Consider the following 23,882-nt stretch of genomic DNA (forward strand, 5'->3'; position numbering starts at 1 on the left):
AAGCAGAGGCCCAGGGAGAACAGCTCCAAAGTATTGCAAATATGTTTTAAGAACAACAATTTTACAAACTTCAAAAGTAATGCAATAAAAACAATAAAGAAATCTACAGTTTAGACAATTATACCAAATTAGACATAATGTTAAAACATCAGTTAAGAAGAAGATACATGTTACAATGATTTAATATTTAGAGAAATGTTAGCCATCTTAGAGAAATTAAATGTAAATTAGTATAAGGCAAACAGGAATTGCAATTTGAAGTGGAAACATGGTTTATGGCACATTTAGATAGTCAGAGGAGACAGACTGATTGAAGTAAGGAAGTGAGTGAAGAAGGGGAAGTATGGAGGTATACATTATGAATTGGTACTTGTTCACAATTAGGGGAAATAGTTTATCCTGTGGTTGAGCAAGAACAAAGCCAGATTTTGGCTATGAAGTCTTTCAGAATGTTTTTAAAGGAGTGGGGGAAGGGTAATAACCTGATGGATATATGTGAGGAGTTCCGTGCCTTAGCAACATACTAAAATAATGAGTGAGAAGGTCACTGAAAAAACAATCAGTAAAAACAAAATTAAAACTCCAGCAAAGCTAGAACATCCAATAAGTGACCTCCCAAACCTCTTGTATCAGAGGCACATGGGATATATGCAAATGATCCTTATGAAAATCAGGTGTTTCAGCTAATTGGCAATTCTGAATGCCCATGACTTGTTTCATCGTCTTAATGGACAATTTCAGGCCAATAAAGCCAAACCCCACTAGCTGTGGATATGCATATTTCGGCCTTGTTATGACCTCATTGGTACAGCACAAGAAGAGTGTTTGACTAAGCATTAGAAACACAGGGCTGTTATACCCAGCTGATGTCCATTATCATTAGGGTCACTGCAAAAATATCCCAAACAACAAACTAAAACGATGAGTGAGAAGGTCACTGAAAAACAAGTCATGGGCATTCAGAATTGCCAATTAGCTGAAACACCTGATGTTCATAAGGATCATTTGCATATATCATATGTGCCTCTGATACAAGAAGTTTGGGAGGTCACTTATTGAAAGTTCTAGCTTTGCTGGAGTTTTCATTTTATTTTTACTGATTGATTTTTCAGTGACCTTCTCACTCATTGTTTTAGTTTGTTGTTTGGGATATTTTTGCAGTGACCCTAATGATAATGGACATCAGCTGGATATAACAGCCCTGTGTTTCTAATGCTTAGTCAAACACTCTGCTTGTGCTGTGGCGATGAGGTTATAACAATGCTAAAATATGCATATTCATAGCTAGTGGGGTTTGGCTTTATTGTCCTGAAAGTGCCTTAGCACCATGGAACAAGTACAGACTATGACCAGCAGATTTGATAGGTTTGTGAACAGACAGGAGTTTTTGGTCACTGGATCATAATGATCAAATGGGAACATAATTGTGTAGAAAGGTCTTTAGTGCTGGACAAACAGACATATGCTGGATAATTTTATAGGTGATGAGAAGCTGTGTACATGCTGATGGGGTAATTCTAACCAATTTAGAATTCTTAGTGCTCTACATTAGTGGGTTCTGAAATGGCGTATTTGCTGCAAATTTATCCACTTTATTATGGCATCAATTAGGTTTTGGTTTCTGTGATGCTTGGAGGTTAGTAAGGATGGGAGCACCATAAAGTAGTGAGGGGAGAACATAAATAGTGGGGAGTGTAGTTTTAGTTGCATTGGTGAGAACATTTTTGGCTCTGTAAAGCATTTCTAGTTTTTGGTGATTTTTTTTTAATGCAATTTTGTACGTGCAAGTTGAATTTAAGATTATTATCCATTGTCATCCCTAATAATTTGCTTCGAGAAGGACTTCAATGGTTGTGTTATTAAAAGAGAGGATTTTAAATGTTGTTTTTTTCATGAGAGGGATTTGGGGAAAAAAGGGTTCTTTGGGGGGGGGGGGGGGTTGGCATGAGTTGTGAGTTACAAAGCCACAACCCAGTGGCTTTTAAAGCTTCCTGAGTAATTTTTTGAGATGTGCAGGTTGTTAGAAGTGCATGAGTATGGTGTCATCTGCAAATTTTACTAGAGAGGCCTATTGTGTGAATGTGTGGAGAGAGTTGGTAAGAATGTTAAAGAGGAGGGGACAAAAGATAAGCCTCATGGTACAACAGTGGTGACTGGGAAGTATGGAGAGAGGGTGTAGCGACATTTTACTGACCGATACCTGTTGGACAAGTAGCTTTTGAACCATAGAAGGGTGGGCTGAGAGAGAGAGACCTAATGAGGACATTTGAAGTAGAAATTTACTGTGACAAACTGTGTTGAAGGCTTTAGATAAGATTAGAAATAAAGAGGAGACTAGTTTGCCATTACCTCTAGCTTTATTGACAGTATCTATGAAGGTTAGATGTGCAGTGTTAATACTATGGGAGAAACATAAGCCATATCACACAGGGGATAGGAGTTCTTCCTGCAGGAGATAGTTTGACTATAGTTTTTGAATACATTTTTCAAGTATATTGGAGAGGGGGATAAGCATATTCTAGGTCTAAAGTTATTGATGTCTGTCACATTTCCTCCTTTGTGTAGAGGAATAATGTGTATTTTTTTCCAGAAAGGGGGGACGTGGGATTCCTGGACTGTCCTATTTATAAGGATTGAGATAAGATAGGCAATGTTCTTGGCTACTATTTTAAGGTTCTTGCTTGAAAGGTCATCAGCTGAAGCAGAGCACGGTTTGAGTTTGTTTAAGAGTAGTTTTATATAGGATTTGGGCACAGGTGTGAAGGTGAAAGTGGATGTGGTGATATGTGGCTGCTGGGCAAGGTTGGGATTAGATGTTGGGGAATCCTTATTTAGGGGCACACTGCTATTTATGTAATAAGAGTTGAAGTTGAAGTCTGTTGCATCTTTGAGTGGTGACTTATTAGGAGAGGAGTTAAGGTTGAATTTTTGGCCTGGATGTAAGATTTTTTTAATGGCTGACCAGAATATTTTATGGTTGTGTTTACTGTTGTTCTGAACATTGTGAAATTGTATTTTTTTGTCTTTTTTGATTTGCAGAGCATTCTGAGGTTCGAGATATTGCGGTATTTTAGATTTTTGCCATTCTTTACACGCTTTTTTCTCTATCCAGCATTAGCATTCCCTGTTTTTGGATAAACAAATTACATTGTTTGTTTTTAGTTTCTTCCTTCTAGGGGTACAAGACTATTTAGGAAAGTTGTATTGAATTAATTTACAGCATCACCTAAGGGGAGTATTCTTAGGATGTTCCACTTAATGGATGATATGTAGTAATTCATAAACTTGGACAGATTGTTTGATGTTTTGTAAACATGCTGTTTGAGATGTCCAGTTGTATAGTTTGGGAAATGGTCATTGAGAGAGTCTAACATTGTATCTGTGGTGGTAAATTTGCTAGGGTCTGATACTAGGATCCAGTCTAATAAGGAATTTGATGTCTTGCTATAATGTGTGGGACAATTAGTGAGTTGTGTGAAACTATATGATTTCATGCCAGATGTAGGGGAGTTAACAGATTATGTCCAGTCAAAAGATACTGACATCACCTAGAGATATTTTTTCCACGTGGAATTATTATAGATACCCAGTGTAATATATATTCCAGTGTAGCTGTATTTTCACCAGGAGGGATGTAAAGGACAGTAATACATATTTGTTTATTTTCTGACAGTAATACAAAACTCTGATGAATAAAACTTTAGTATTGGTTTGTTGTAGGGGGAAATGTAATAGTTGTTGGGAAATATTAAAGCAAGAACAAAATGCAGGAACCAAATAGACCAAGTAAATAAAATAACCAGCTGGGTGTAAGATGAGCAACACAAAGGTAGTAGCGTAGTCAAAAAGTTTAATATCCGCTTTCGTCAGTGGACTTCTTCAGAATACACAAATAACACGGTTTAAAACATTTAAATATCCCAACAATTGCCATACAAATTAATCAATCAAACCTTAATTAGTCAAATAATTAAAACAAATAAAAAACAAGAGAACTAATGTTCAGGAAAAGAAATTTAAAGGAACAAGTCCTTTGTTAACCTGTAATTTCCTGTATTTTAAAAAACATTTAATGTTGATGTAATCATTCAAGCCAGGAGACTTGTCAGCGTTAAGTTTTATTTGCCATATTGTTTCACGCTGCTCTAAGAAATTTTTAAAGTCTCCAGCTCTAAGATCAGGATGTACCACTTCTAAGACAGAAAATAAAAACTTTTTGTGTAAACTACAAATCCTAGTGTGTTTATAAAGAGCGTTGTTCTCATCATTGGTTTTAATACTGTAAATATGTTCTCTAATCCTAATATTCAAACAACGGGTGGTCATGCCAATGTAAAAGGCAGGACAACCAGAACATTGACTGATGTAAACCACCCCTTTGGTTTTACAATTAACATACCCAGGGACTTTGAACGTATAATCAATGTTTTCTATTGAAATATATGGCCCCTCTGAAATAAACCGACACATGTTACAACTGTGACAGCAATGCATCCCAGTCTGCTTAATGTTAATGTTTGAATTCATCATGGTTTTACTTTCTAAAATCCCCTTTAAAGTGTTGTGGTTCCTAAAGATGAAAGATGGAGAACGTCCAAAGGTCCTTTTCATCTCTTCATTTCCCTCAATGATTTTCCAATTCTCAACAATCACTTGTCTAATCAAAGTGCTATCAGAACTCGTCTCCAGAGAACACATAAGTGATGTTTTTACATCATTTTTACTGTCTCCTTCCCCAGTGTTGTTAATGATGGAAGTGGGGAAGTCAATGATAGATCTAAAAATACTAGAACGTTTCTGTAGAATTTCATTCATAGTTGTACATAAATTCTTCAGTTCATACCCCCTCTCACAAAATAAAGAAACAATGATGTGAAATTCCTCAAGTAGATCCCTGTGTTTGGATGTCATCCTACTTGCCCTTATAAACTGTCCACGCGGGATATTTCTAATAACATGCTGGGGATGATTACTGGAATGGTGTAAATAACCATTAGTAAAGGTCTCCTTACGGTAGATCTTACTATGTAACCGTCTATCCTCATTATCCCAGTATAAGAGGATGTCCAAAAAGTTCACCCTCGTTCCCACAGCACCCATGGTAAACTTCAAAAAATCTGAGGTGTTGTTAATGTATGTAAACAACTCATTGACTGCAGATAAATTGCCTTCAATAACAAAAAATAAATCATCAATGTATCGGCAAAAAAACTTGATGTTAAATTTTAACTTCAAAATAGGTATCACCTCGTGTTCCCACGAGGCCATAACTAGATTGGCAAAAGCAGGGGCGGCAGAAGACCCCATAGCCACCCCTTTTCTCTGCCTGTAATATTGTTTGTCAAAAAGAAAAACATTGTTTTCTAAAATTAATTCCAAAAACAATCTTATTATAGAAACAAAACTAGATGTGAATCTACCACCTTTCCTTGTCAAAAGATCACAAACTGCTTCTATTCCCTCGTAGTGGGGAATACACGTGTATAAGGAAATAACATCGATTGTAAAAATGATGTGTTTTGATGGATTAAATCCTTGTTCTTGGATGTAACTGCCAAACTTACTTAAAAAGTGCCAGGAATCCCTGACGTAGGAAAGTTCTTCACTTAGAATAGGGCCCAATATAACATCTATAACCAAAGAAATTCCTTCCGTAACTGAATGAGGACTAGAAACTATAGGTCTTAAAGGTGGATCATTTGTGTTCTTGTGGGTTTTGGGTATCCCAAAGATTACCCCTATACGTGGCTCAACCACTACACAAAATTCGTAAACTTCTGATGTTATTTCCCCTGTCATGAATAAGGCATATAGTTCAGAGTGTATAAAACGGACCCTCTTGTTAAAATCCCAAAGACTAATTGTTTCATATTCGTCTCCGTTGTTAATTATTTCTAACATTTTGGTCTGATAAACCTTTTGGTTCATTATCACAATATTTCCCCCTTTGTCGCTCTTCATGAACCTGAATTCACTATTCATTGACTTCAGGTTCCTCAAAGCTTGTCTTTCTTCTTTTGTAAGATTATCAAATGTGTGCCTATGTTTACTTTACATCTTATTAACTTCCGCTATGCATTGTTCCTCAAATGTCTTTATTGTATGATGTAAGTGAGGAGTAAAAACAGAGGGTTTTATCAAAAACTTACTTTGTTGGTTTGTTTTTGTTAAAAAATCCAACACATAAGTTACATTAAGTTTTCTAGAAAACTTCTTAATGTCAATAATAGTGTTCTATCTATCAGTGCGGTACTTGCAAATAGTGCAGGCATATTAATGAGGCGAAACATATCCGTTTAAGGGATACTAACAACACTTTCATTAAATTTAGGACAGGGAATTGCAAAACTACCAAAGTGGTTTATCTTGCCACATGTATGATATGTACTGCACATTACGTGGGCAAAACGGAAAGGAATCTTAAGATACGTATTTATGAGCATTACTATCGTATTCAGAAAAAAGACAGCAAGAACGCCCTATTCAGGCATATGCTTGAATTTGGCGAAGAACACACTTTCCGTTTTGCCATTATAGACCATTTACAAAACTCGGTTTTTGGCGGTAACTGGAAAGCACAGTTATCAGCATTAGAGAGCAAGTGGCAGATTTTGCTGGATGCCACTAGGGCACCTGGACTTAATGAGTCTATCAGTATAAAACCATTTTTAATATTGTCTCAATAAAGTTGCAGGTACATTTTATATACAACATAGTATGAGGTGTGTTTAGTTCTTAATCACTTTATTATACATGGGCTAATTAGTAATTACAACTAGAATTTATTATTATTACACAATTCAATGTAATAATAAATACATATATTTTTATATATATATATATATTTTTTATGTTTTTTATAAGATTTATATGTATCAGAATGACTGAGTTTGAGATATATACATCTAGGAGGTATGTGTTGATAGTATGGATTAGTGAGTGCAATTATATATTTTTTATGTTTTTGTAAACATTTGTGCATTACACCTTTAAAAGGTTTTGGCGCCTTTTTGAACCTTTTGAACTATTTGTACTATTTAAGTCAGTTTAATACACTGTTCTATGGTTCTGATGAAGACTAGGTTAACTAGTTGAAAGCGCTAAACTCTTGTTGAAATAAACAGTTTTTATTTTTATTTCTCCTGTGTACGAGTTCCATTGAACATCCTTGGTCAATTTATCTTACAAGTTGCTGTTCGTTCTGATTCTCTGTTGGTTGTTATGCAGGATCAGGGGGATACCATTGGAACTTCATTGTCTCGGGAGGAATATCTTGGGCTACGAGCCGAGGTAACTGCAGTTCAAAGTGAACTTAAAAAGCTTATTGATCTAGTCACCGGCTTGGTGACTAACTATGCTGTTTTAAACAAATCTTCAGTTTCTAACAGTCCCGTTCGGGGCTGTGATGATGTGCATATGCTTAGCGAACGAGGTGTAAACCGAAGCGAGGGTGGTAGCAGTGCTAGGAGGATGTTGAACACTTCGGAGGAGGCTTGCCAAAAGGAGCGGGGCAGAAAACAGCTACCGACACCGGAAAGAGGGTTTCCGGCAGTGTTTCGAGATACCGTTGTTGCTGATTCAGCTGCACATGGAACTTTAGATCTACTGGATAAAAGGGAGCGATGTAAAAGGCATTTACTTACGCCAGAAAGAGGTTTCCCGGCGGTTGTTTGTAATACTGCCATAGTTGGTTCTGTCGCTCATGGAGCCATTGATTTACCTGGCACTAATGAGGTGTCTCCTAAGGAGCAAGGGCAATGGACTATACTGGAGGAAGCCAGGAACTATGTTGATCCCACGCGGCTTACTCCGGCCCAAGACTTTACCTTTGACTTCAGCATCACCAGGGCACGGAGAGAGGCTGAACGTAATGGGGCTAGACCGAAAACCTTATTAACTACTAAGCAACAAGAGACAAATGTTCAAAAGTGCATTCGAGGTAAAAAAGGTACTGTTTTTTATAATAACTCTAGTCCGAAACAGGACTCTAGGTTGTTTCACAATTTCGATCCTGTTGTTTCTAAGGGTCGTAGTACTGTGGTTTCTACAGATAAAGTTTCTGAAAGAGAACTAATGGAACGGTTTTTTAATGATAAAATCAATGACTTTGATGCACGAAATGATGCTATGTATAATACTAGTAACAAAGCCAATGGTTCTATTAAGGACATGATATCTGAATTTGGTAAAAATTTACTTGCCTATAGGAATTGTAAAATGGATGTGGATTATTTGAACAGTTGTTTGGAGAAAAAAGTTGTCCCCAAAGGCATACGTTTTTTCAAGCTTCCTTTGGGGATAATCTACAACAATGATGTGACACGTGAATTTAATGAGCTCTTTGATAGTTTTGGGTACTCATTTATGCAATTACTTATTAAACATCACAAGGAGAAATGTGTTTCTCTAGGTGCACAACTTGAAAATATGTATGAGAATATCACTGATGATGTTGATTTTGATGCATGGAGGGAATTTTTTAAGAAACAATTTGCGATGGTCGATGGTAAAGCTAAGATTATTTATGAGAGGAAGTGTAAAAAGCTAACTAGGGATGTAAATTTATATACCACTAATAGGGTTTACATTTGGCCTAAAAATAAGGACAAGTTGAGCTACAATGAGCACGATCAGTATAGATCTAATCCCAGGTTTCACCCTAGGGATTTTCAGAGGGACAGACTCCCCACCTACAAGTATCTGGACAGGCAGAACAACCAATACAGGAGGTAGCTTTGGTTCTCCAAACCAATGTCAGTGTTAAGGATGAGGGAGTAAATTCTGACCTTTCGGAAACATTGAATCCTTTCAACAGTGGGAGTGGAATGATAGCTATAACCATGGGGGACACTGTAGATAACTTACAAGGGCCTTCTTGTATTTTCAACTCCTACGATGGATTCAGTGTTTACAATTACACTGACATTAAGGTAAATGTTGATTTCATCAATGTAATGTGCAAGGGTATGAAGTTCATCCCTACTGTCCACAGCAATCTAGTGGACAACATCAAACAGGTTAAATTATTTTGTCGTAACTTGAATCTAGCTCTTACGTTCAATGACCAGGACCCACAGCTGGACAAGAAAGTGGACAAGTCGCTTAAGAAGAAAAGTGCATTTATCCCAACCAGTCACCCCAGCATTGCCAATTTCGAAAAATTGGTTTGTAAGGACTTGTATAGACTGCATAAGGACATTAGAAATCATCAGGCTTTATACAATGACTTTCAGAGAAATCTTACGTGGGCTGAGAGAAAGTGCTTAGAGCAAATGTCAATGAACAACGAAGTACGGATTATGAAACCGGACAAGGGTGGCGGGATTGTCCTTTTTCCAACCCAGGTGTATGTCTCTAGGATTTATGACATTTTACATCAGACAGAGACTTATGAGACGGTTTCTCTTAACCAGATCAACATAGGGCATCATCGAATAGATTTAGCCTTAGAGGAATATCTCATTGACAGCAGGATCACCAATGAGACATATACATATCTGAAAAATGACCATCCAGCACTTGCTAAAATAGTGGGGATCCCCAAGATCCACAAATCAGTGGAAAATCCGCCTTTCAGACCTATTATTTCAGGGTCCAGATCAAAAACTTTTAAGTTGGGCAAATGGATTGACCACCAGCTCAAGCATATATATGCGGTTATCCCTCAAATTTTAAAGGATTCATGGAGTTTTTTAGGGAAGTTAACTTCTGACCATTGGCAAACCAACCTTACCCTTGTGACCATAGACGTCGTGGACCTTTTTTCCTGTATACCCAACAACCTCGGAATGGATTATTTTTCTAACAGCTTACGTAAATATTCAGGAATGAGTTGGGACAGGATTTGTTTGTTATGTGACATGATGGGATTGGTCTTGGAACATAATTACATCACGTTTCAAGGGGAACTTTTTAAACAAATCAAGGGGGTAGCCATGGGCTCTTCATGTGCTCCGATTTTTGCTAATTTGGTGATGGTTGAGTGGGAGGAGGAGATATTATTCAAGAGCCCTTACTATGCGGATATCAAATTTTATGGCAGATATCTGGATGACATCTTTATTTTGTGGCAAGCTTCAGCTGAGAAATTGAATGAATTTATGTCGTTTCTGAACAACTCATCGGCATTTTTAAAATTCACCCATAACATCAGTGATACCAACCTCGCCTATCTGGATGTTGTCATTGGTTTGGGCCCCAGTGGATTTACATCTCAGCTTCACCGCAAACCCACCTTTTCCAACGATTATTTATATTACACAAGCAACCATCCCCCACACATCTTTAAAAACATAGTCAAGGGACAATGCATCCGAGCTGTAAGGATGTCATCGACCAAAAGTATTATGAGATCTGAAATTGCCAACATCAAAAACTTGTTTTTGAACAGAGGCTATCCAGTTCATCTGGTGGGAAATACTATTGAATTTGTGCAAAGAGAGTGGGGGAAGAAATACCCCCCTTTGTTAGGAAATTACACTGCGGCTTTAGAAAAAGAAATGAAGGATGAACTTACATTTGGGAGAGTATGCGTATTAACCTATACCCCACATACTCACTTTATTTTGGATATACTTAGGGAACATTGGGACATCATTCTAGCTTCCAAGCTTGAGCACATAGTGGGGTCTATGCCCAGAGTGGTATACAAGACAGGAGCCAATATAAAGGGAATTTTAGAAAATAACAGTAAGAAAGGTGACAAAAAAGACAATTTTAGGGGTACTACCAAGTGCGGTACTTGCAAATAGTGCAGGCATATTAATGAGGCGAAACATATCCGTTTAAGGGATACTAACAACACTTTCATTAAATTTAGGACAGGGAATTGCAAAACTACCAAAGTGGTTTATCTTGCCACATGTATGATATGTACTGCACATTACGTGGGCAAAACGGAAAGGAATCTTAAGATACGTATTTATGAGCATTACTATCGTATTCAGAAAAAAGACAGCAAGAACGCCCTATTCAGGCATATGCTTGAATTTGGCGAAGAACACACTTTCCGTTTTGCCATTATAGACCATTTACAAAACTCGGTTTTTGGCGGTAACTGGAAAGCACAGTTATCAGCATTAGAGAGCAAGTGGCAGATTTTGCTGGATGCCACTAGGGCACCTGGACTTAATGAGTCTATCAGTATAAAACCATTTTTAATATTGTCTCAATAAAGTTGCAGGTACATTTTATATACAACATAGTATGAGGTGTGTTTAGTTCTTAATCACTTTATTATACATGGGCTAATTAGTAATTACAACTAGAATTTATTATTATTACACAATTCAATGTAATAATAAATACATATATTTTTATATATATATATATATATATATTTTTTATGTTTTTTATAAGATTTATATGTATCAGAATGACTGAGTTTGAGATATATACATCTAGGAGGTATGTGTTGATAGTATGGATTAGTGAGTGCAATTATATATTTTTTATGTTTTTGTAAACATTTGTGCATTACACCTTTAAAAGGTTTTGGCGCCTTTTTGAACCTTTTGAACTATTTGTACTATTTAAGTCAGTTTAATACACTGTTCTATGGTTCTGATGAAGACTAGGTTAACTAGTTGAAAGCGCTAAACTCTTGTTGAAATAAACAGTTTTTATTTTTATTTCTCCTGTGTACGAGTTCCATTGAACATCCTTGGTCAATTTATCTTACATTGTTGAGAATTGGAAAATCATTGAGGGAAATGAAGAGATGAAAAGGACCTTTGGACGTTCTCCATCTTTCATCTTTAGGAACCACAACACTTTAAAGGGGATTTTAGAAAGTAAAACCATGATGAATTCAAACATTAACATTAAGCAGACTGGGATGCATTGCTGTCACAGTTGTAACATGTGTCGGTTTATTTCAGAGGGGCCATATATTTCAATAGAAAACATTGATTATACGTTCAAAGTCCCTGGGTATGTTAATTGTAAAACCAAAGGGGTGGTTTACATCAGTCAATGTTCTGGTTGTCCTGCCTTTTACATTGGCATGACCACCCGTTGTTTGAATATTAGGATTAGAGAACATATTTACAGTATTAAAACCAATGATGAGAACAACGCTCTTTATAAACACACTAGGATTTGTAGTTTACACAAAAAGTTTTTATTTTCTGTCTTAGAAGTGGTACATCCTGATCTTAGAGCTGGAGACTTTAAAAATTTCTTAGAGCAGCATGAAACAATATGGCAAATAAAACTTAACGCTGACAAGTCTCCTGGCTTGAATGATTACATCAACATTAAATGTTTTTTAAATACAGGAAATTACAGGTTAACAAAGGACTTGTTCCTTTAAATTTCTTTTCCTGAACATTAGTTCTCTTGTTTTTTATTTGTTTTAATTATTTGACTAATTAAGGTTTGATTGATTAATTTGTATGGCAATTGTTGGGATATTTAAATGTTTTAAACCGTGTTATTTGTGTATTCTGAAGAAGTCCACTGACGAAAGCGGATATTAAACTTTTTGACTACGCTACTACCTTTGTGTTGCTCATCTTACACCCAGCTGGTTATTTTATTTACTTGAAATATTAAAGCAATGCCACTACTTTTCATCTTTGTATAACAATTACAGATAATATTATAGCTTAGGGGGAGCATATCTCTCAGCTGTACATATTTTTTCAGAATGTCCAGATATTTTTGGTCTACTATTCATAAAATTGTGGTATTCAGACAAATTAGTGGCAAATCATTAAAGACTGAAGTTAGAAAATAATGACCGACATTTAAGTTTCAGACTTCATATCCTTCAGAAAATTCATGCTAATGCAAAAACTGTTATTCTATTAATTTTCTAAGTTTGTAAGAGCAATATTTTAAAATTGTCCCTATTTTTGGGCCTTTGTCCCACTTTTATTTATGGCTTTGTCCATTTTTCTTACTTTAGGAGGTTGAGAGGTATGTGGGGGAGGTGTAATTTCGGAGTCATTTATGCTGGTATAAGCCACATTTCAGTTATACTGAGAATATCAGGCTTGTGTTGGGTAATACAGATATGTATTTCAGTACTTTTATTTCTTATGCTTCTAATATTTGTGGCGGCAAAAGTAAGATTAGTGGCATGGGGAGTAGACCATTGTGGGGCTAGATTAGTTTGTGGAAGGGAAATGTCTTGATGTTGGTTGTGATAGGTGGGGCCAGGATTAGGGTGAATGTTTCCTCATTGCAGGATTTTAGTGTATTGGGGTATTATTCATTCTTGTTTTTGGAGAGTATTTTTCCACTTAATTTTATTTTGATTTGAGTTGAAATGTACTTGGTCTATATTTGGGGTAAACATGAGTGGCGGCATTAAATAGGTTTGATGCAATGTTTGGAGAGTTTAGGGAGGTAGTATGGATAGGTGGTTGGGACAGAATTGGAGAAATGTTGAGAGTTATTACTGAGTTATGGTGAGAGGGCTTAGTAGGAGGACTGACTTAGGGCAGCATTATGAAGTACAAAATTGAAATTTCTGGCTCATCTCTTTTACCTACGCTAAGAAGAAATGTTCTACTTCTTTTTATTGACATATGGAGGTTATGTATTTATAATACCAGCAGTATCCTTCCGTCTCATTTTTAGATGAACATACTGCAAATAGGGTATATAGCTGCATCTAAACTGTCTTGTCACCACAGCATAAAAGTGAAGATTTTCTTTTTTTTACTAACATACAGAAATTCTGACCCCAAATTGTATTGTTACTACAGTATAATGGTGGAGGTTTTTTCTTTTTTTACTAATATGCATGCATTCTGTATCTATATTAGCAATTGCATAACTACTGTTCAATTTTATATATATATATATATATATATATATATATATATATATATATATATATATATTGTTTCACTTCAGAATCCTGAAATATCACAATCCTGAACTTCATAATCCTGAAGCCCAAAATCCTGAAAATTCAAAATCCTGAATCCCAAAACACTGAAAATACACAGGATATATATACTGACTATAGACAGCACAAACCATATTACATTCCACCAAATGTAAGCAGGAGGACAAGCCACCATGCACCCCCCACACCCCCTGCTACTTAAATATATCAACTCCAAGATTGCAATTCAGTGCACTATCATGACTTATGCTGTAGTATAGCAAGTTAAAAGGGAACATTACTAATGTTACAACAGGCAGACATGGAACATGTGATGGTATGTTTGCCATTTTTTCATGTGGAGTGCAATCTTGGAGTTCATATATTTAATTAGCAGGGGGTGGGGGTGGGGGGTGCAGCCCCCCTCATGGAGGGTGCAGGGTGGCTTGCCCGCCTGCCCATACTTGGTGAAAAGTGCTATCCTTTGTCTTGTATGTGTTTCTGTGTGTCCTTGTACTGGAATATTGTCATTCTTTGTGTCCTGTATATTTTCAGTATTTTGGGATTCAGGATTTTGAGTTTTCAGGATTTTAGGCTTCAGGATTATGAAGTTCCGGATTGTGATATTTCAGGATTCTGAAGTGAAACCATATATATATATATATATATATATATATATATATATATTTTTTTTTTTTTTTTCTTTTGTGCATATGTTTATTTTCATCTCATTTCAATACAATATATGGTACAATTGTGCACTGTTGTATAACTTGCTTGAATTGAATAAACATTAATCTTCACTGTTTTCTATCCATCAGGCTGGCCTAAAAATAGTACACCTGGTAAATGCTCTACTCTTGAAAAAAAACAATAGAATAAAACAAGTAAATAAAGTACACAAAGAAAGAAAAACTCCATACACTTCCCTTATACTTTGTTGTGTATTCCATGCATAGGTGTATATGCGAGCGTGTGTATACTTTGTGTGTGTGTGTGTGTGTGTGTGTATGTGTGTGTGTGTGTGTGTGTGTGTGTGTGTGTGTGTGTGTGTGTGTGTGTGTGTGTGTGTATCTGCACGTGCACGTGTATGTCCTTGCACTTTCTGGTGATCTCCTGTCCCTCTCACCCCCTTGCTTTGACAAATGATGAAGTCAGAAGTATGTTTTTATAGAGGATGTGAGGTAACTGCAGCTGAGCTCCCAAACGTAGCAGTTGTTATGGAATGGTTCATATTATTTCTTCTATGATGCTTAAGTCACATTGATGTGATTTACTGTGTCAGAGAAAAATAAAAAAATACTTATCCCCAGACAAAAATAAATGCAATGTGTCAGAAAAGTGAAATTTAATTGCAGAGTTTGATTGGAACAGTATTTCCTGTCCACCCAAATCTGTATGGAGTGCATGGAGCACTGAAACTACACTCCAAATTTTCTGGAAAAAAAGACAACTTTGTTAGGAACTTTTTAGTGCTGTTAAGGTATAGACTCACACCAAGGCATTAACAACGGCCAATGCCAGCCACCACAAAATAGTTGTGAGAAGGTAAAACAAATTTAAAATCTATAAACCCTTCACTATGTCACACACGGGTCTATATTACATCACTGAACACTTAAAAAAGCGAACGGTGATTAATCAACCCTATGTAAGTGAAAGCTTACAATGTCAAATTGTCAGAACAGTGATTTTTTATCCAAGGGAAAAAAAATCGCTGTTCTAACAAAAAAAAAAAAAAAAAAGCACTTTAAAACATTACATTAAGTGGGGACTGCATCCCCACACTCCCCCTACTTAAATATATCAGCTCCGAGACCACACTACAGTGCCAAAAATGGCAAAGTAACAAAGCGGCCATGCAAATTCTTTCCCAGGGAAAGAATTTGCTTAAAAGCCACTTCAATATTTTGCCTTTTCAGTCTTTTATGTTCAACTAAGATGCATTCGAAAGAATGCATCTTCGGTCTTGTAATAGGAACCCTAACACACACACACACACACACACACACACACACACACACACACACACACACACACACACACACACACACACACACACACACTCGCACAAAGTGTGGCTGAGTGAAGTGTCTAACAGCTTTTAAAGCAATTTGTTCATCAGAGCAACACTTTTGCTAGTGCTGTGTTTCATGGCTTTCAAATCTCTAAAATACTTTATGCTCCTATACTTTTTTTTCCTTAACCAGTAGTACATCAGAGCAGGATATGAATTCTCCAATCATAATTCAGCTGCTATGTGTTCTTGACATGAATGTCAAGAATCAGCTCTCATGCTTTGTTTGCTCTTCTTTCATGGTGAATTTCTTGACAGTCATGTATGAAACATAAAATGACTTGGTTAGGATTGCAGACCTGATCATAATTCATTATATTGCCCAAAGCTGTTAAGTCTGTTGTAAAGCATAGCAAGTATTCCAGTGACTTTAAAGAATCAGGAATGTGTCACTTTGTTGTGGTACTTCTGACTAATAATCCAAATGTTCCAGATGGCCCCATACAATTGCCGCCTCTTTAAGAGTATCAGCTAAACATAATTTCTGTAGACATTGGGTGGTATTCATAGTCCTGCCCTTCACTGATGTGTATTGGCATTCCACGAATAGTGGAGCTAAGCAGATATGTAAATGTGCATCATCCGTACTGGCTACGGAAACACAGAGGTGTTTTGGTAAGCAAGCTTCATTACTGCAAAAGTGTAACATACTTAAGTTATAATCATTAGGAGAAGAGTCACTATGAGGATTAGGCACCTTACACACTGGTGTATTTCTCTGAATCAAAGAGATAAACGTAAAAGGGCCTTATTTGCATACAAAACATATAAAGGATCCTGAACTTATATGAGTAATGTTTGATAGAACTATGGATATGTGGATTTATGAGGAGCTAAAATGAGGCAAAAATACTTCATTTTATTGCTATTTGAGTGCTTGTGTATACATGCTCAAACTTCTGAAGGAGTTGCAGGGGGAAATGTTTCATTTGGTGTCACTGAAGTGCTTTTGCATACTTGGTCAATCTGCTGAAGGGATCACAGGTGAAATGATTCATTTAGGTGTCATTGAAGTGCTTGTGCATACATGGACAAACTACTGAAGGGATCATTGAGGAAAATGTTTCATTTGGTGTCATTGAAGTGCTTGTGAAAATATGGTGAAACTACTGAAGGTATTGATGGGGAAATGTTTCATCTGGTGTCATTGAAGTGCTTGTGCATACTTGGGCAAACGACTGACGGGATTGTTGGGGGAAATGTTTAATTTTGGTATCAACTGAAGTGCTTGTGCATACAAACTACTGAAGGGATCACTAGGGGAAATATTTAATTTTGGTGCTTGTGCATATTTGAACAAATTACTGAAGGAATCAATGGGGAAATGTTTCATTTTGGTGCTTGTGCATACTTGTAACAAACTACTGAAGTGTCACTGGAAGAAATGTTTTATTCTGGTGGTTGTACAAGCTTGGACAAACTACTGATGGCATTTTTGTGGGAAATAACTCATTTTGGTGTCATTGAAGTGCTTGTGCGTACATGGGCAAACTACTGAATGGGTCAACAGGGAAATGTTACATTGGGTGCCATTGAAGTGCTTGTGCATACTTGGTCATGCTGAAGGGATTTCTGGGGGAAATGTTTTATTTGTTTGCTTGTGCATACTTGGACAAACAACTGAAGGGTCACGGGAGGAAGTGTTTTGGTATTTGTGCATTCTTGAACAAACTACTTAAGTGATTGTTGTGGGAAATAATTCATTTTGGTCTCACTGAGATGCTTTTGCACACTTGGACAAACTGCTGAAGGGATCGCTGGGGAAATCATTCATTTTGGTGTGACTAAATTGCTTGTGCATACATGGACAAAGTGCCAAAATAATCTCTGGGGGAAATAATTCAGTTTGGGCTATGTAACTGCTTGTGCATACATGATTCATGGATTGCAATGCAGATACAAAACACTAAACAATGGTTTTAAGAACAGATGTGTGTACAGCGCATCTACTGGACTATGAATCGCAAGAACATTTTATTACCATACACCGCTTTACACAATTTCTCATTTACATCTCATTACACTTAATTTTCTTACACTCATTCACGGGCATCAGCCATTACTGTAAATGGCCTTTATGAATTGCTAGCTAGCTATGTGCACTCACAAACATTGCAAATAACTCTACTGTGTATAGTTCTACTGCCTCAAATTCTGATTTTTGTAATATTATCAGTGCCTATGTGCTCAGCGGACATTTGGAACTTCCATAAAGTTGCTGGAATTCTGAAAAAGAAATAAATCATTATGATTAAACATTTGAAAGCACTATCAGCTCATACTGGATAAGGCCTAAGATGTTTACAACTGCTACTTCAGATGCGGAATGCACTTGAACAGTCCTTTAAAAGTAATTGAAGGCACTCATGGAGGTAGGCTGGCACTTATTTCATCTAAATAAGGCAGTAAAGTTAAATATCTTATTCTGTTCTTTTGAAACTTTTGGAATTTACAGTTTTATCAAAGAACATAGAGGCCACATCGTTTGAATGGTTTGTAATTGTAATTTCTACTGCTTAGTAAAGTAAGTACACGGGGCCACATGTTGGTTTAAAAATGCAGGAATGGGATAAAAACCAAAGCCTACAGTACATTACAAAATTCAAAGCCACACTGCTTCTCCTTGTCTTAGTTCTTTGTGTTTTCTTTTAGCAGTACCTAATGGATGCCTTTCTCAACAGCTGACCACTTGAAATTCATTGCAGCACTTCAACATTTGTGCAATATTATTACTTTGAGGTTTTTTAAGTAACACAGAAACATGAATTTTTAATAGGTGACACATTTAATGCTTTGAGTTATTTTAGAAACATAGAAACATAGATTTTAATTAAGATAAATGATTGGTTTACATAATGTGACAATTTCTCTATCTCTTAACTAAATAACAGGTCCTGTTTAACCAACAATTATTTTTTGCAAGAAATCCATTAAGTTCTTCTTATGCTTTCTCATGCATTCTTAAATTCTTAAATTTAGTTACTGTTTTAAGCAGACTAGCTCACCTTTAAAGCTCTTCGAATTATTCACTTCCTTTCCTACAGGGTGAGGGAAGTTTCCTTGTAACTCGTGACGTGAAACAATTACTTTATACCTACAGATTGTATCTTCCTGTACATACTCACCCTTTGTTTTAAAGATGGCATCTGCTTTGAACTAACTGCGTTCAAAAGAAATATGCTAGCCAAAAAGAAGTTGCATATGCTTTTTGCTTATTTGATCATTAAAAGGTGAACCCACTCAGACAGGTGTGCAATGTGAATTCACACGCACACACACACACACACACACACACACACACACACACACACACACACACACACACACACACACACACACACACACACACACACACACACACACACACACACACAGGTAAGTGTGTGCACAGTTATATTAGATTAAGACTAAGGATAACTATTAAGAATGCCTGATCATGGCCGCAGCTAACTTAACAAAACCTAACAAACATAAAAACAAAAAACAAAAAGAAATACCTAGGGATTCAATAAACTGCATGTAGACTTCACTTGAAGCACTACAGCACTAATCGCATATGCACACCGCTCTTCGTGCATACATGAATACAAGGGAGATTTTGTAGCCAGCAAAAGTGTTGTCAACCAGGAAACCATAGAGAGGAACACAAATACAGAGGGAACATGCATACAAGTTTACCTATGGGAAAACTTGCTTTGCAAGGTTACATGGACAGCCACAATGACTACCAAGCATATCTCTCAACTGTACAGACTTTCACAGAATATCCAGATTTTTGCCTCATATTTTTGAACAGTTTCCTAATAAAATTGTGGTTTAATGGCAAATAACTAGCAAATCTTTGAGGGTTGAAGTCAGATAATAATGACAGATGTTTGAGTATCTGACATACCCTTCAGAAAATTCATGCTAAATGCAAAACCTGTTATTCTATCAACTTTCTAAGTTTGTAAGAGGAATATTTAAAAAGTGTCCCTATTTTGAGGCTTTTGTCCCCAATTATTTATGGCTTTGTCCAAATTTCTAGCTCTAAGAGGTTGAGAGGTATGCACCAGGGTGAATTTACTGCAATGATGTCAGTATGAACACCTTATGGAAAAAAAAAAGTGTACTCAGTGCAATGTACACTACAACAAGTTTTTGCATAATGAAATACTAGATGTTGGGGTGATCAGCAAGGGCAAATACAATGCAGCATTAATACACTAGGCAGGGAAAGTGTGCTGATTAAAATGGCTACAGACATAAATGATAGGAATGAAGAAAGAGGAAGAGGGCTTGTAAAATATGGAAATATACACAAGATAGGATATGTCAATGTATGTACACTTCCAAGACAAGTCAGTAGCATAGCATTAAGCACGTATGTAAATAGCACAGTACGTACTGCTGTTTTTACCTCCTGTGCAAGCATATTCACATCATCACACATAATAGTATATATGTCACTGTCACACAAGGGTACATGTCAGTAAAGATAAATGGTTGTGATATAAACACCATTGACATCCTCACTGGCGAGGACATTTAGCAAGGATTTTATACACAATAGGGGGCATGGGCATGTTGTGAAGATCTGCAAAATGACTTGCTTGAATATGACTGAAGTGTCAGCATACCTCACAAACAATCATGGAGAAATAAGCAACAGCCTCATGAACAACTGCTGACAGAAGCTGGCACAATCAGAAACAATTTTAAAATATTAAAAACATTAATCTGTGATATTGCCAGAATATGTAAGTTTAAGTTATTATACATTTTCTGCAGGAACAGACGTGTACAACTATAATGATTGCCAGCATAATATAAGGGGGAGTCGCCACCCCTTTTCCAAAAATAAACTGTATTTTGAGGGGTTAAGTGGGACAGTGTTAAACCTAAAGTTGAATTGATGGGCAATCCTAGCTATTTTAGATGTTTGCATGACAGATAAGCCACAAACTACATGTGCAAGAATCAAACCCATGCAAATAATGTCAATGATCTCTGTATTTACTGGGTGCAACACATAAATACATAGGTTAGTACTAGGCTAACTGCCCTTAAGTGGCCATTTTAAGCCTGGACAATTACGCTATGTGGGAATCAAACCCTGCACCTTGTGTCTGTAAGGTAAGCAACTTAACCATTATGCCAACCTCCCACCTAAAATTTCACACATGTATCTTGTACAACACCTTGAAGGCATGTCTGCACTGTCAATTCCTAACAGGTATGCATAAACTACTTCAGAACTCTGCCATCAAAGAAAGCAAGATAGTACGTTGTCCTAGACCTACCTGTAAAGCTAAACAATTACTAAATAACCTGTGTGTGTATTTAAAACACACTACTTAGCCAGGATACCTATCAGCCATATTCCCCCCACCCCTTAGGGAGCAAACCCTTATTTTTCCTTACTGTTTCCTTCCATATAAGCTATCCATGTCTTTCCTAACTCTTTAGTAGCTTTCGCTATTCTCTAGATTCTGCTGCTATATACTTTAGCCCACTAGGTGCAGCCCCAAACTAGGCTTGTCCTGCACTCTCTATCCCCTCTCTCTAATAACATATCAGTTAGTTCTTTTTTCCCCAGTCTCTGACTGCTCCAAACTTCCACTCTAGCTTATTTGCCATTCTCCCAGCTAATTTCCTCCGTTTCCACTCAGTTTCCCCATACTATCCCTACCACTTACCTGTCTCTACTGAGAACTCCTCAGTAGTCAGCTGTTCACAGATTGTTCTCACAGCATTTTCTTCATTTTCCTGTCTGAACCCACTCCGTTCGCCCTGCGGGCTCACTCTGCTCTCTACCCTGCCCCCATTTCCCACCTGCCCCCAGTACTCCTACATTTATTTTCACCTAACTCCTCCCCTTCTTTCTCAGCCAATCCAATCACAAAACATCCCTCCCTCCAATTTACTAACTCCTCTCCAATGTACCCCATAGCATCCTCTTCTTAATGCCATACCCTTCACTTTCTCCCTCTCTAACATACTCTCATTTCTTGTTTCTTCCCACTCTCTTACCTTACACCAGTCAACCATGTCCCCACATCTAACACAAATCCTTCTCACCTCCTGTTTAACTATTTTGTTCCTAATTCCTCTATCCCATGCTACCTCATATGCATCCTACAAACTCCCTTCCTCCTTCCTACCCCCCACTCCACCACTCATCTCTATTGCCACCCATTCAAATCTCACTTTCACTATAAATCCCCCTCTCTATTTCAACCTAAGACACTCCACTACTTTAAACTAAAACTTATGTTCTGTTCATTCAAATGTCACTCACCCAAATCACTGTCTAACCTCCCACAATCAACTAAGCCCAAACTACAGCTACTGTTCACCTCCTCTTACTGTCTTTCCCTAGCAGGAGATATTCACCCCAACCCTGGACCTAAAACTATTACCAACCCTACTCCCCCTATCACAACCAATACCACCAATCCCACTCCTCCTATCTCATCCAACATTACTAACCAAAAATTCCTAAAAATTCTTACTATAAATGCCCAGAGTCTAAAAAACAAAACAGCCCTCTTCCACGATTGGCTTTACCATACCCTGCTAGACATAGTAGCAATCTCTGAGACTTGGCTAAAACCCCAGATTTCCAACTCTGAAATCCTACCCCCAGGTTTTCAGGCTCTTAGATGTGACCACCCAAACAAAAAAGGTGGAGGAGTAGCCTTAATTTACTCAAATCTGCACTCTATCTCTCCTTACCAAAGCCCCATTCCTCAATTCAATAATGCAGAATTAGTCATGGGGATACTCAAACTGAAAAACGTCAAAAGCATTTGTCTTATGGCCTTTTATATCCCACCTGGTAACAACACTACCACCCTAGAAGACATTCTTCTATGGGCTTCAACTAATATTAAGCTTGAGACTTACATATTAGGTGATGTGAACATTGACTGAAAAAAAATCAATGGCACCAATCCATCTACATCTATTAATCTTTTTAATTTCACTCAACTAACTAATAGCATCACCTGACCCAACAAAAACAACCCCTCAGGTTCCACTTTGGACTGGATCCTAGCCTCCCACCCAAATAAGATCTTACACTCAGGTACCTTACCAGACACCATGAGTGACCACTACCCTGCCTTTATCCATCGAGCAACCCACTCGAAACCTCACCCTCACCAATATATCCATACTCGCATCCTCACTAACTTTAATCCTTCAAGTTTCTCTAACAGCCTCAAACTAACAAACTGGGATAATCTAAAAACTCTTTCCCTACATAACGCTGTAGATTTTTTCAATACAACCTTCTTAGATATTATAAATTCCCATGCCCCACCTAGAACTAAACAAATAAAATCAGACCCTGCCCCCTGGCTATCTAAGGATACTAAAACACTTATGCAACAAAGAGACAAGACCTGGAAACTATATCACCAACACAAACTCCCTGAAATGCTTCTTAAATATAAGCAACTCCGTAACCTAACCAAAAAACATATCATAAGAGATAAAAAGTCATACTACACTAAACTCCAGACCAATCACTCCAAAAACCCTAAACAGTTCTGGACCTCCATCAACTCCCTACTACATCCCGCTACAAAAAGCAACCCTTATCCTGACACCAGTAAAACTGACACTGAATTGGCCACCCTATTCAACTCCTTTACCAACTCCATAGCTGAACTCACCATGACCTTCACCAATCACAACTCCTCCTCTCTCCTCAAACCCACATCCCCCACATCTTCCCAACCTCCCAATCCTAACTCCCCCCCACATTTCATCTAAAGCCCATCTCCACATCCTACATAAAAAAACCTTCTCTCTAGACTTAAGCCATGCTCCCCAGCTGCAGACAATATCCCCTGTCTCTATCTAAAGCTTGCCACTGATGGTATTGCCATCCCCATCAGCATTTTCATTAATAGATCCATACAGGAGTCTTATGTCCCCAAACTGCGGCATGCAGCCTTTATCCTTCCCCTCCATAAA

The sequence above is a fragment of the Protopterus annectens genome, chromosome 1.part2, assembly GCF_019279795.1.
Source record: "Protopterus annectens isolate FY-2018-M chromosome 1.part2, PAN1.0, whole genome shotgun sequence".
Classification (NCBI taxonomy): domain Eukaryota; kingdom Metazoa; phylum Chordata; order Ceratodontiformes; family Protopteridae; genus Protopterus; species Protopterus annectens.